Genomic DNA, 14,177 nt, shown 5'->3' with positions numbered 1-14,177 from the left:
TGTTTTTCATCTTTAACATTTTCGTAGCTTACAAATTCTTCTTTCAACAGAATGAATACTCCCCCTCCTACCATTCCTATCCTATTTCTACGATACACACTTCAGTTCCGTGAGAATATTTCTGCATCCATTATATAATTTCTCAGCCATGCTTCTACTCCTATTGCAATATCTGGTAAGTATATATCTATTAAATTACTTTATTCGATTCCTTTGTTCCTTTGCACTAATATTTTTATGTCATCCCTACTTGATTTCCAGTTCCCTGCTCGCTTAACACCGCTCCCTAGGCCACTCCGTTTCCCTGAATGTACCTGCCTATAACCCTTCTAAACAAGTTTCCTAACTTATATGTACCACTGCGGTTTAAGTGAAGGCCATCTGAGCGCAGATCCCTATCTCCTACCCACCCATTACGGTCTAGAAATCTCACTCCCAGTTTCCCACATACCCACTCCATAATCTCATTTAAATCCCCACTCACCTTCCAGTCAGTATCGTTCCTACATAGTATTCCACTGATAACAATCTCCGCTTCCTTAAACTTCATCCGTGCTGCATTTACTAGATCCCACACATCCCCAACTATGTTGGTACTTATACCTGGTTGCCTTACGTTGTTAGTACCAACGTGAAAGACTACCACCTTCTCTTTTCGTTCTTCCGTCTCTTCTACTTTCCTCAACATATACCTCAAAGTGATTCCTGGATAACACTCTTCTCTGTTTCCCTTTCCTCCACACACTTTCCCAACATGACTAACAATGGAATCCCCCATGACCAGAGCCTCAACCCTACCCACCGCCTCTGAACCCCTCCCTTCCTGGTCAGCCATCTCACTGCATCAGAAGCTGTTTCCTCCTCCCTTTTCTCCCTCCTATGACCCTGTTCCACCTGTCTTTTACTCTCCATTACACTACGTTTCCCTTTCCTACCTTTGCCCTTCCTCCTACTTCCACACATATCAGCAACAGTTCCCTGTTCCTCATCTTCCCTCGGTTGTTCTACCTGCTGTGACTCGTACCGACTTCTCACATACACCTGTCCTGAATTCTGATCCTGAACAGAGCCCTTAGCCTGCAGTCTCCTTCCCCTTAAAACATTAGACCACCTCTCTTCTACAGTCCCCCCATTTCCTTCCCATCTCTTCTTTACACCTGCTGTATTCTGTACATTATTTGAGGGAGGCCTACTTTCCTTCCTGTCCTCTGAGATAATCCTAATTATCTTCCTCATACTCTCCAATTCCTCCCTCATACTCCTTAATACCTGGCCACACCCACAGTTCCCACACTTGCACTGCGCAACCATTTTTTACGGAATAATGCTAAGAAAAGGAAAAATAAAATAACTTATTCTGTGCAAATATGAAAGGAAAGAAACATTGCCTATAAAAATGAAAGGAAAGAAATATTGTCTAGGATAGTTCACAAAGATCACACAACAACAAGATAATTCTAGTAAGAGGGTTAATATAGATACAACAGATACTATAGATACTGCCGATACTATACTAAACAAACATTTCACAGTAATAGAATAAACACAATCATTTATATAATAAGATACCTATTATAATACACTACAATGATTTTAAACTATGTTCAGACGTATCCTAATTATAATTCAACAGGTTATTACTAAGCACAAAAAGAAATGGAAATTACAATTAAAGTTTGAAATTCGCAAGACTACCCAAAATAATAGAATAAGCACTCTAATTTCTAATAAGTCACTACAATACACTACAACAGTTTAAAAACTACGTTCAGACGTATTAATTACAATAAGTTATTATTAAGCACAAATAGAAGTGAAAATTGCAATTGGGCCTAAAGTTTGAAATTAGCAAGAACTACCGTACTCAAGGAATACCAACAAAGTTAAACGCGTAGACAGAAGAATATTTCTTTAGTATTACTTTATCCTACTATGCTCTAATAGAAATGAAACCTTGTGTTTGGTTAAATATTTAAGTATCAAAAGGATTGCCGTACACAAAGAAAAACACGAATATAAGAGACAAGATACTATCTAATATACCTTACCTTCACTACAATTCTCAACTGAAATGTGGTTATGTGTCTACAATAATTTCTCAAAAATATTTCTGTCAAAATTACATCCTCTGAAATTATGTTGAGTCTGTTTGAGAGGATGTTATCTTAGGGCAACTTCGAAGACCAGCAAACTCAGGAGAATTGTGAATTTGATATAACTGTCTATAAAAGTTGTAATCTACCTCTTTTCCTTTATACAGCAAAATAACGTTATCATGGAAATAATTACGTATGAACTTCAAAATATGCACGGGATCATAAAATGCCCATATTCGCCTCTGTGTTCTGCCAGGTTTTCAATGGAGCATTTTATTTTATCATTCTTCCATGAAATTTCCAAATTCATCCACGCCCTTTTTTTACATTGACTTCCATCACGCTTAAAATCAATTACTTTCACCCCAGCTAGGTCCAATTGAATTATGAGCTGAATTATTATTTTTGACATCCAAGATTTGCATTCTTGCTAGCTTACACCGCTATAAGCTAGATCCAGCTGTGCAAGAAAGGGACAAACATAAATGCAAGCGCATGATTGGCGTAGGGAATTTCATCTCCTAAACCAACAAATCCATCAAGTGTCAGTGTAATTGTATTAAATCAAATGTGTTCTCTCAATTTCACTTCATCAAAAATCACGGTAGCTAGTCGCTTGTTTTCGTCTTGCTCGTTTAAATAAACATCTTTAATTCCATTCACGGCATTTCCATTAATACTATTGTTACATTTGAACCCTTTGCATAGTCATCTCAAATGAGCTTCGGTAGGGAGAGGAAGTAACTGAAGCTTCAAACAAGGTTTGATTTTCAAAAACAAACTATTTCTTAGAAATTCATTAGAATAGCTTATACCTTTCGGCCTGATGCTACATATTTTGAGCATTGTGTCCACAATTATTTTTGTTTCTTGCTAAGGAACTTAAGACTATCTTGAGCTTCACTTGACACATTAACTTCATTTTCAATCAGCTTAAATTTAGCTGCGCATGCAACTAATATTTTTTGGTTCTAATTAAATTCCTACCGAGGATTTTAACTTGTCTCCTCAAATTTAGATTAGTTCTAGAAGCATCAACGTCACTATCATATACTTTACAGGGCAAACTGAGACCAGGTTCTTTTATTTTTACTTTATCTTACTATTAAGTATTTTAGATACCGAGGTAAAATTTAGTTCATTATATTCAAAGCTACTACTGTTAATATTGTCATTGTCAATATGTTCTTTGAGTAAGTATCGTTTTATGGGGGGTTTCGAATTTTCAGAGACTAGCTTAAATAGGACGGTAATTTAGGAAAAATTTGAGGGACAGCTTCTGGCTTTAAGCTCCACTTTATTCCCGGAATTTCAAATTTCTCCCCATTAATAATAAACGAGTCTACCTTTATAATAATATCTTCCGAAAAATGACACTCACAAATCATAGACTTACGTGTAAGCTGCATGTCTTTTCTTGGGATCGCTCGAGCCCACTGAGAGAAATGCTCCTCATTTTCCGGTTGAGAGAAGAAATGTTTACACCTTCACTTGACCTGTAAGCAGATCGACACTCCGGCACAAAACACGACCGCATTTTTACACTCACTGTTTTCCAAAATATAGTTACTACACTCAAAATATCACTCCCTCTACAAGTAAAAACGCGCGCACCCAGTATAAACAATGCCTTCTGTTCACCCAAAGCGATCTTTGCGCTGCAGTGGCAAATCTCCGCACTGTAGCCACTAGTTTCTCCATTGATGTACTGGGAAGCGAGTCGAAGTGTTCTCAGTTCCTCTTTCTATTCGCTATGCTTTGAATTATAAGAGAGAGATTTGAAGCTCAAAAGCTCCTATTTCAGCATGAACCAAAATAATTTTTCAATCAATCAATCAATACTGATCTGCACTTAAGGCAGTCGCCCAGGTGGCAGATTCCATATCTGTTGATTTCAATGAACATCTCCGTTGGTAAGTTATTCCAATCCCTAACTCCCTTCCTCTAAATGAATATTTGCCCCAATTTGTCCCCTTGAATTCCAACTTTATCTTCAATTGTGATCTTTCCTACTTTTAAAAACGCCACTCAAACTTTATCGTCACTAAAGTCATTCCACGCCATCTCCCCGCTGATGGCTCGGAACATACCACTTAGTCAAGCAGCTCGTCTTCTTTCTCCCAGTTCTTCACAGCCCAAACTTTGTAACATTTTTGTAACGCTACTCTTTTATAGAAAATCACCCAGAACGAATCGAGCTGTTTTCTTTGGATTTTTCCAGTTCTTGAATTAATCAATGCTGGTGAGGGTCCCACACACTGGAACCATACTCTAGTTGGGGTCTTACCAGAGACTTATATGCCCTCTTCTTTTACAACCTTACTACAACCACTAAACACCCTCGTAACCATGTGCAGAGATCTGTATCTTTTATTTACAAGTCCATTTATGTGGCTACCCCAATGAAGATCTTTCCTTATATTAACACCTAGATACTTACAATGATCCCCAAAAGGAACCTTCACCCCATCAAAGCAGTAATTAAAACTGAGAGGACTTTTCCTATTTGTGAAACTCACAACTTGACTTTTAACCCCATTTACCAATATACCATTGCCTGCTTTCCATTTCACAACATTATCGAGATCACGTTGCAGTTGCTCACAATCTTGTAACTTATTTATTACTCTATACAGAATAACATCATCCAAAAGGAGCCTTACCTCTGATTGCACTCCTTTACTCATATCATTTATGTATATAAGAAAACATAAAGATCCAATAATACTGTCTTGAGGAATTCCCCTCTTAATTATTACAGAGTCAGATAAAGCTTCGCCTACTCTAATTCTCTGAGATCTATTTTCTAGAAATATAGCAACCCATTCAGTCACTCTCTTATCTAGTCCAATTGCACTCATTTTTGCCAGTAGTCTCCCATGATCCACCCTATCAAATGATTTAGACAGATCAATCGCAATAAGTCCGTTTGACCTCTTGAATCCAAGATATCTGGTTTATTTTGCTGTAATCCTATAAGTTGAGCTTCAGTGGAATATCCTCTCCTAAAACCGAACTGCCTTCTATCGAACCAGTTATTAATTTCGCAAGAATGTCTAATATAATCAGAATGTCTACGTGATAGCGTAATCGTTACCATCCGAATTCTTATTACATTCTCTTCAAACAATTTCTTACAACTCAGCAAGAATATAAACTCATGATTATTTCTGTTATTATAGATTGTAAGAAAAGTCATATTAAGGCAAAAGGGATTAGACATTTTATTTCCTACAACTTTCGTTACGTAGTATTTTTCGAATGAACTGCAACTAACGAAGTTATACGAAAATGGAATTTTAGTTATTCCCCTATAACTAACCATTTCATCTACTATGAACAAAATTATTTTCAGCCTATGAGATAGCGGCTTATTCCTATCCTTTTCATTCTGAGTTTTATTAGAAACTGTTCAACCATTTTCTAAGAAGTAAGCTTGTTTAATTTCATGATTATGTTAGACTGATGGCCATGCTGTTTTCAAGACTCTAAAGCCTAGCGCTTTGGTGCCTGAGCTACTCAGCCTATTGGGCTGATAGCTAAACATATTTTCAAGACTAAAATTTCTAGCGCTATTCCGCTTGAGTCGAGAAATAATTTTAAAGTGGGAAACGTAATGATTTCGTGCTAATGTCTAGATTACATTCTAAATCTTGATACAGAATAACATTGTTGATAGTGTTTCATCCGTCAAATAGAGGTGTTAAGCCTTGAGAAGATCCCCTTCCCTTCATACTATCATAACCCTCAAACATTATTGGCAGTGTCTAATTATTGCATCTCAACGTCGCTACTATGAATCGATGCAGAACTTAATACTTCCGCACTAAATGTAAAAATCACTCAACTTCTAGCGGTCGGTACAAATCATTCCAATAATTGATTCCGAGTCAGAGTGGGGATTTTAACTTTTACTTTTTCTTAGCTTCGAAGTAGATGTTTGAGTTGCGTTTAAGCTCTTCAGTGTTCAGTCCAAGGGAGTCCTGGGCTTGATTCCCAGTCGGACGGGGATTTTATCTCTCAATTTCCTGTAGCTCGAAGGCCAGGTGTTTTAATTGCGTTCAAGCTTTTAATGTACAATCATTGAGTTAGCTTAATAGTATGCAGTCCAATGGAAGGAGCCCAGGTTCGATTCCCGGTTAAGTAAATAATTTTTAATTCATCAAGTCAAAACATCAGCACCAGAACTCACTAGAAGCTAGGCACCAAACCGATCCTATACCTCCTAAGCTATTCAGTTTAGTATTAAAAATGGTTTTTAAGTGACGCGATTTGTCTTTTTCAGTTCTGAACACAAAGTTTTAATTTCTAAGTAATGTATACAAGTCCCAATTAAAAGTCTCTATGGCTCAAATTTATAAGCTCGCAAATCTCTATATATAAAATAAGAGTTTTGTCTGTACATTGCTCAGAATTTGAAAATAATGGTATTTCTGTATCGGTCATGTCCATAGTAAGAAGAAAATGCACTTTTTACATTTCCGTAATGTCTGTCTGTCTGTCTGTCTGTCTGTCTGTCTGTCTGTCTGTCTGTCTGTCTGTCTGTCTGTCTGTCTGTCTGTCTGTCTGTCTGTCTGTCTGTACACGCATCGCGAGAAAACGGTTGAAGAGAATTTAATGGAAATCGGTATGTGAAGTCGGGGGATGAGCCTCTACAATCTAGGCTATAACTCATTTTACTCACGCTGAGTGAAATGGTAGTTTAGGGGGAGACCTAAAATTGAATTCTCAACTATTTATGTTATTAGTGGTCTAATGAAAATCGGTATGTGAAGTTGGAGGATGAGCCTCTACAATTTAGGCTACACATCATTTTACTCACGCTGAGTGAAATGGTAGTTTAGGGGAAGGCCTAAAATTGAATTCTCAACTATTTATATTATTAGTGGTCGTATTTTAAAGAAAATGGGTATGCAAAGTTGGGGAATAAGTTGCTACAATTTCGGCTATCAATAATTGTATTCACGCTGCAAAAAATCGTAGTTTAGGGGAAGGCCTAAAATTTAATTCTCAAATATTGTTGTTATTAGTAGTCCTATCTTGATGAAAATCGGTATGCAAAGTCAGGAAATAAGTCGCTATAGTCTAGGCTGTAAATTATTTTATTCACGCTGAGCGAAATGGTAGTTTAGGGGAAGGCCTAAAATTTAAATCTCAAATATTCCTTATTAGAGGTGTAATCGATGAATGCTACATAACTAAGATTATATAGTATTAAATTTCCTATTATTCATGTCTTATACATTGTTACCGTACTGGCTATGATCACAAAGATATTCATAAATTTGGATTTTTGTTATTAAGTCCATATCAGCGCCGAGTAACGAGAAAATGGGTAAACAGTATTTAATGAAAATCGGTATGTAAAGTCGGAGAATAAGAAACTACAGTTTACGGTATAAAATATTTTACAAATCACAGAGTCGAAAGAAAACTAAATGTGAAGGCCTACAATATAGAAATCTCATAACGTTGATCAACAATAACATTACATTGACCATTGTTTGTCGTGATGTGCTTTGTGGCTTCTGTTTCCCCTCATCTCCGGTAGATAGGATTACTGCTGCGTACAGAGTATTGTTTATTTGATTTACGTCGCACCGACATAGGTTTTATGGCGACGATGGGATAGGAAAGGGCTAGGAGTGCCTTACGCCTTAATTAAGGTACAGGCCCAGCATTTGACTGGTCTGAAAGTGGGAAACAACGGAATACCATCTTCAGCGTTGCCGACAATGGGGTTCGAATCCACTATCTCTCGGATGCAAGGTCACAGCTGCGTACCGCTAACCACACGGTCAACTCGCCCAGTCGTACAGAGTGTAACAGCCTGCCTGAATATTGATGGGAAGTAGCTGGTGAGTTAGATAACTTTCTTCTTTAGCATGTCATTCCCCTGGTTTATAAATTTTTTTGATACTACTGGTACGTAACACACTGGATCGTCATAGCATTCGGGCTATTCAGCCCCACTTTTGAGGCACTGACTGGAATTAACAGTGTGCATATTTAGCAGAATAATGGCAGATGAGTGTTCATGGCAATCTGAGGCCTGGTCATCCCAGCTCTGGAACTTTGGACTATTAGATTGGCACCTCCATCTAACCGCAGCACTGTTCGTTAAAAGTAATAAAACGTGCGGCTTTCCATTTGATCGAGTATTTTATATGATAGCATTGCTTTTAATCGCTACATTCATACTCACGTTTTTGTAATGACCTATGTTGATTTCAGTTAGGAAAACCACAAAGTCAGTCAGTCTGAGAATCCCGTAGCGAAGCACGGGTACATCAGCTAGTTTAAAATAAAAAATTGAGTGTCCCAATCACTGCTGATGACTGTACAGTTTTCCAAAAGGCTTAACCCTCAGGTAGACCGCTTTCAAACTCGGAAGTTGGAACGATGTTTGTACCGTATTCAGTATGAGATAACGTCATAACTAAGAGTTCAGGGCTAAATGTGAAAACAATGAACTTTGTGTGTCTTGTCTTAGCAAATATTCCCAATCAACCTACTCGTAGAGCCATTCTTTTTGCTGAGATATACATATTACCTCGAACTCGTTCCGTAATACATTTACCACATTATCTCTCTGTAGTCAGTTCACAGAGTTGTAGCTGTTAGCTTCTGTCCTAAGGAATATATAGACTTGATATACTGATAAGTTTTAACATTCGTTCAGCTTTCAGACGGTTATCCGTTTCGTTAGTCCGTTTTCAAACTCGGAAGGAGCTAGTTACAGTCACCAACTTGTACATAATTCCAAGTTTAGGTACGAGTTTGAGCTGTTAGGTTACACTAGTTTTCAGTCCAAGAAATTCCTCTAACCGTTTCCTAGTCACAAAATTACACTGGGACAATTTTTGTTTTACTTAAAAAGCCTAACCTAAACTAATCAGCAACATTTAACTGGTATTTTACCGTCGCTGCCAACGGCCGTAGCCGTGTTGAAACACCGGATCCCGTGAGATCTCCGAAATTAAGCAACATTGGACGTGGTCAGGAGTTGGATGGGTTGCCACGCGCTGTTGGTGGGGGGGGGGGGGTAAGGGTATGGAAGAGCGGAAAGGAACTGGCCACCCTACCGCACGTAAACTCCGGCTCAGGAACACCTCTGCAGAGGTTCGGACCTGCCTTCGGGCAGAATAATCCTTATCTTACCTTTACCGTCGCTGAAGTTTTAAAGTTTCACTCGCATACTAAGTGTACGTGCATCAACAACAAACGAGGGAAATATTTGTCACGACGTATAACACACATTATATTCAAGAAGAATGCCACAGAACTCACGAAACCTTCATCCATAATCCAAGAGGAACACTGCAAAAATTCACTATATACCACCACCACAGACAAACAAATACAAAATTCTTTTACTTCGCGCTTAACTCTGTGTTCATGCTGGGCAATCTAAACATTTTTCTGCTGCTATCGGAACACATACTCTGCACGTGCCATCAATGAATTGCTCGAATGAACTGTCTACATGCCGAAACCCAAGACTAAAATACATTGTTCTATATTACAATTGATTTCATATACTGGCCCTATTTTTATTAGCAAAACGATGTGCAAATGACTATACTGTTAAGATGTTGATACTTTTCTTGCAGTCTCTAGTGTGTGGCGCTGAAGACTTAGAGTGTCAAGTATTAAAACTAACTTTACCTTATCTAAGCTAGCTGGCCTGTCGCCGTAAATTGCTGTCGGGGGAGGGCCTACAGCTCCGCTTCAAGTGCATGCGTCACTCAAACGACCTTAAATTTCGCTGGAGTAGCTCTCTTTTGCGCCGGCAAGGAAACCCAGCTCGCTGGAGAAGCTGAACTCCGGTAGTACGAGCGGATTTTCGAGACAGCTGTATTTGGCTTGGCTTGGATGTTCGTAGATTTTTAAAAATTATAAAAAGCTTTCTAAGGAATAATTAGAACATTTTAACACAAAGTTCTTTAAGCTGGGGTATATGGGTTTCAGTGCACGTCCCTGGTGTGTATGTTCTAGCGTACCTCTCAACCAAACTCGGTAGACATATGAATTAACTAGCGAATGTACCCGTGCTTCGCTACGGTATTCTACATTGTATTCGAATATCGAAGTAAATAGTGTACATGCAGTAAATAAGATAGTTTTAAAATTGCATGTCTCTTAGCGTTATCCGAGAAAGAGCATGGGGAGGTCCCCGTACGTTTCCAATGTAAAGTGTTTGTTACGGATTTGTGATATAACGGCAGGCTCACTTGCCTACTGGCATTCACAATCAGGTTGGGAAGTTTACATTATAATTGCAGGCCCCATTGCCTACTATGCGGACAGAATCGATTTGGGGAGTTTTCGTTAAAATGGCAGCCCCCCTTTCCTACCTCCAGACAGATTACAGTTTTTATTATAATGGCAGGCAATTACCCTACTATCACTCGAAATTGAGTTGTGCAGTTATCATTATAATGACAGGCCCCTTTTCCTACTGCCAGCCAGCGTACTGCCAGTCACACCAAGTTGGTGAGTTTCCATCAAAATAGCAGGCCACTATGCCTAATGCCAGTCACATTTTAGATGAGTACATTTCTTTATAATGGCGGGCACCCTTGCCTACTGCCAAACACAATCGGGTAGGGGAGTTTTAAACAAAACTGCATGCTCACTTACCTTCTGCAAGTCAAATCGAGAAGGGAACTATTCATTACAATTGTAGGCCTTCCTTACTAATGACAGTTACACAGGAGTTGGAGAAGGAACCCTTTCCTACTGCCAGTCAAAGTCGGTGTGGGGAGTACTGATTACAATAGCAGACCGACCCTTTCTCGATCGCTAAATCGACATCAGTGAATATATATAGATCGACATACGAAAGTATATGCGTGTTTACAATATTGAAGACCTTCATTTACAGATTAACTGCTACTAAACGTACGTCATATCGACAAAGGATTATACCATAAGACACGCCGGATTTAGTGGCCTAAATGGCTGGTCCAATGATATGTCATCTATTCTTGGGTCAGATTTAGAAACGTGGAACAGGGTAAAGGTTTTGTAAGATCATCTCACATTACATTACTTTTCGGATAATAATGTGACAGCTACATACGTAGCATTTGGCTCACATATGGCTACTGAGTGGGCCAATTTTCGTGAAGAGTTTGATGATTCTGTATTTCATATAAGTAATTGAAAGTATGAATAATGCATGTGAAAATTCCAAATTGACTTAACATCGATTAATAGAGAAAAATCAAACGTAAAAGGGATACAGATACGGCATAAAGTCATAAGACCAAGGTTGTAGATCATTCCAAATTGAACGGAGATTGTGCAATCCGTTACGTGATAGGAATTTCCGAAGGTCTGCACCATCATTAAAATTGCCTGCATATTTCGATATTCTTCGGGGATAAAAAATGAAAAATTTAATGATATAGGATTTTTCATTCGTTACAGGCTAAAACGTATAATTTTGTCAAATTTCAATTATCTTCTTATTCTTCTGGCAGATTATGCCACAATGTGGATTTTGGGCGAGGCGGGTAAAAATTAGGACTTTCAGGAAATCAAAAATTATGGAGATTGTTATTATTACCCCTTAAACGGAAAGCTGTACGAAAATTTCGCCAAAATAGTCAGTGTAGAGGTACACAGTCGTTACGATTTGATTTATATAGATAAGGAATCTGCTCCATGTAAAACACCTTTTGGGCTATGTCCGTTGGACTTAACCTGCAAAAGTGACCATTCATGATATCTCCCTTATTAATCCTCCTGACGAAAAAATGCACATGAAAAAAAAGGTTTAGAGGTGGAATTCCATCAGGTTTGGTCGATTTCCAGTCAGGTTGGTCTTGTTCTGTATATATTGTGGAAGAGTAAAATCACCATTTCGGTTCCTTATAAACCGCCAGTCCATTCCGGAACATGAAATGTTATTTACGTTTAAAACCTACCTTTGGACAGGTGGATGCTAAATATAAATTTTGTTTCGAATGTCTTCAGTAGTTTTCAAGTTGTAAGGAATACGCTTTACACGCACCCGCTCGTGAGTTAAGTCCGATGGGACTTGTACAGAAAAACGGTTCTTTAATGATATCTCCCTTATTGATCCTCGTATCGAAATGATGCACATGAGAAAAAAAGGTTTAGACATTAATTTCTACCAAGGTAGGTAGACTTCCATAAACTTTTGTTGTGTATATTTTTTGGAAGTGCAAAATCACTGTTTCGGTTTCGTATAAACCCCCAGTTAGTTCAGGGATTTAGAAACAATATTTGCCCTGAAACCTATCAAGGACAGGTGTATTCTAAATACGAATCTTGGTGGAAATGCATCCAGTAGTTTCTAGCATTCACGTACATACGGCGTAATTAAGGAAGAAAATAATACAGTTAAGAATGTTGAAACTAATAGAAAATGGATTATAACTGAGGACAGCCGGATAACGACAAATAAATAAATGCCGTGAGTTATGGATATAATAAAGCGCTAACAGAGAAGAAATTTAGGTTCAGTGATTCTTAGGTAAACAAATATGAAGATGACTAATGGTGTTATTACTTAATCTATTCGAGGGCGGTTATAACCTCCAACGATATTCCGCCAATATCCCGCAGATGAGCCGATTGATGCCTCTCTTGCCATCTACCCAAGGAACAACCACGAATTTAAAAGCATGATGAGGAAAATGGCAATACGTTACTTCCCTACTGGCATGCAGTCAGAGACGTTGCCATGGTAACCTGTAGGTTCGTTGTCGGTCTGTCGGTCACTAAATGCAGAGCATGATACCAGCAGAAAATTGTAAATTTCTCCGTCATGTGAAGAGTAAGGTAAATTATGAACATAACGAAAGTTGTTTATAATGAAGAGACGTTTCACGTACGGTAAACGAAGTTTACAGAAAATCAATAGTATAAGAGAAAATAGAGGAAAACCACTGTGGTTTTCCTATAAACACCCCGTCTATTCAAAGATTTTAAAATTATATGCATATCGGAACCTTTCCTGGGATGAGTATACTCTAAATATGAAGTTTGGCTGAGATCTATCCAGCCGTTTCGACGTGATGGTGGGAAAACCACTCTGGTTTTCCTATAAACCCCCCGTCTATTCAAGGATTTTAAAATGATATGCATATCAAAACCTTCTCCGGGATGAGTATACCCTAAATATGAAGTTTGGTTGAGATCTATCCAGCCGTTTCGACGTGATGGTGGAACAGACAAACAGACAGACAAACAGAAACAATTTTATTTATATAGATTTTTACACTCGTTCTTCACCCCCTTTCCATCCCCGCCCAAAGGAGTCCTATGAGTGCCTTACACAACAGTATATTTTTTCCCAGATATTAAGTCTTATTTGTACCTATTTTGGTTGACAGCTATGCCCAAACGTACATGCATAATCTCACTGCTCTAGAATCCTGGAGCTGACGTTGCCATGGTTACGGCAGTTCATTTCTTTATCCGATTCCTAGAGCAGGGGTAGTGTGGTGCCAATATCTCCGTAACGGTTGGTTTTAGGGCCTTAAAACATGGTTTTCGGGCCCGTAGGGCTTACCGAGTTTTGTTCTTTGCGTCAAGAGGATTAAATTGAGCTTTGTCTCGTCCTTATACGACAAATTCGATATTTTGCCTATAATAGTATAAGAGAAAATGGAGGAAAACCGTTTTTCCTATAAAACCCCCGTCTTTTCAAAGATTTTAAAATGATATGCATATCGAAACCTTCCCCGGGGTCAGTATACTCTAAATATGAAGTTTGGTTGAGATCTATCCAGCCGTTTCGACGTGATGGTGGAACAGACAAACAGACAGACAAACAGACAAACAGAAACAATTTTATTTATATAGAATAGATATCTCCTAGCGGCGGGGGGTGAATTATAATGAAATAGAAAATCGGGTGAAATATAAACATAATAGACAACGACAAAATAATATTAATATACAGTGCATATTTTTAGGGGTCGCGGAGGTCAATAATGACACTCCCGACGTCATTGAAGTCCATGTTCAGCCCCCATCGGCATGGAGACGAGGAGGAGTTGGGAAAAGTATCCGAAATGACCAAAATTACTCATGTATGTGTGT

This window comes from Anabrus simplex, chromosome 1, assembly GCF_040414725.1.
Source record: "Anabrus simplex isolate iqAnaSimp1 chromosome 1, ASM4041472v1, whole genome shotgun sequence".
Lineage (NCBI taxonomy): Eukaryota > Metazoa > Arthropoda > Insecta > Orthoptera > Tettigoniidae > Anabrus > Anabrus simplex.
This window is presented reverse-complemented; position numbering follows the sequence as displayed.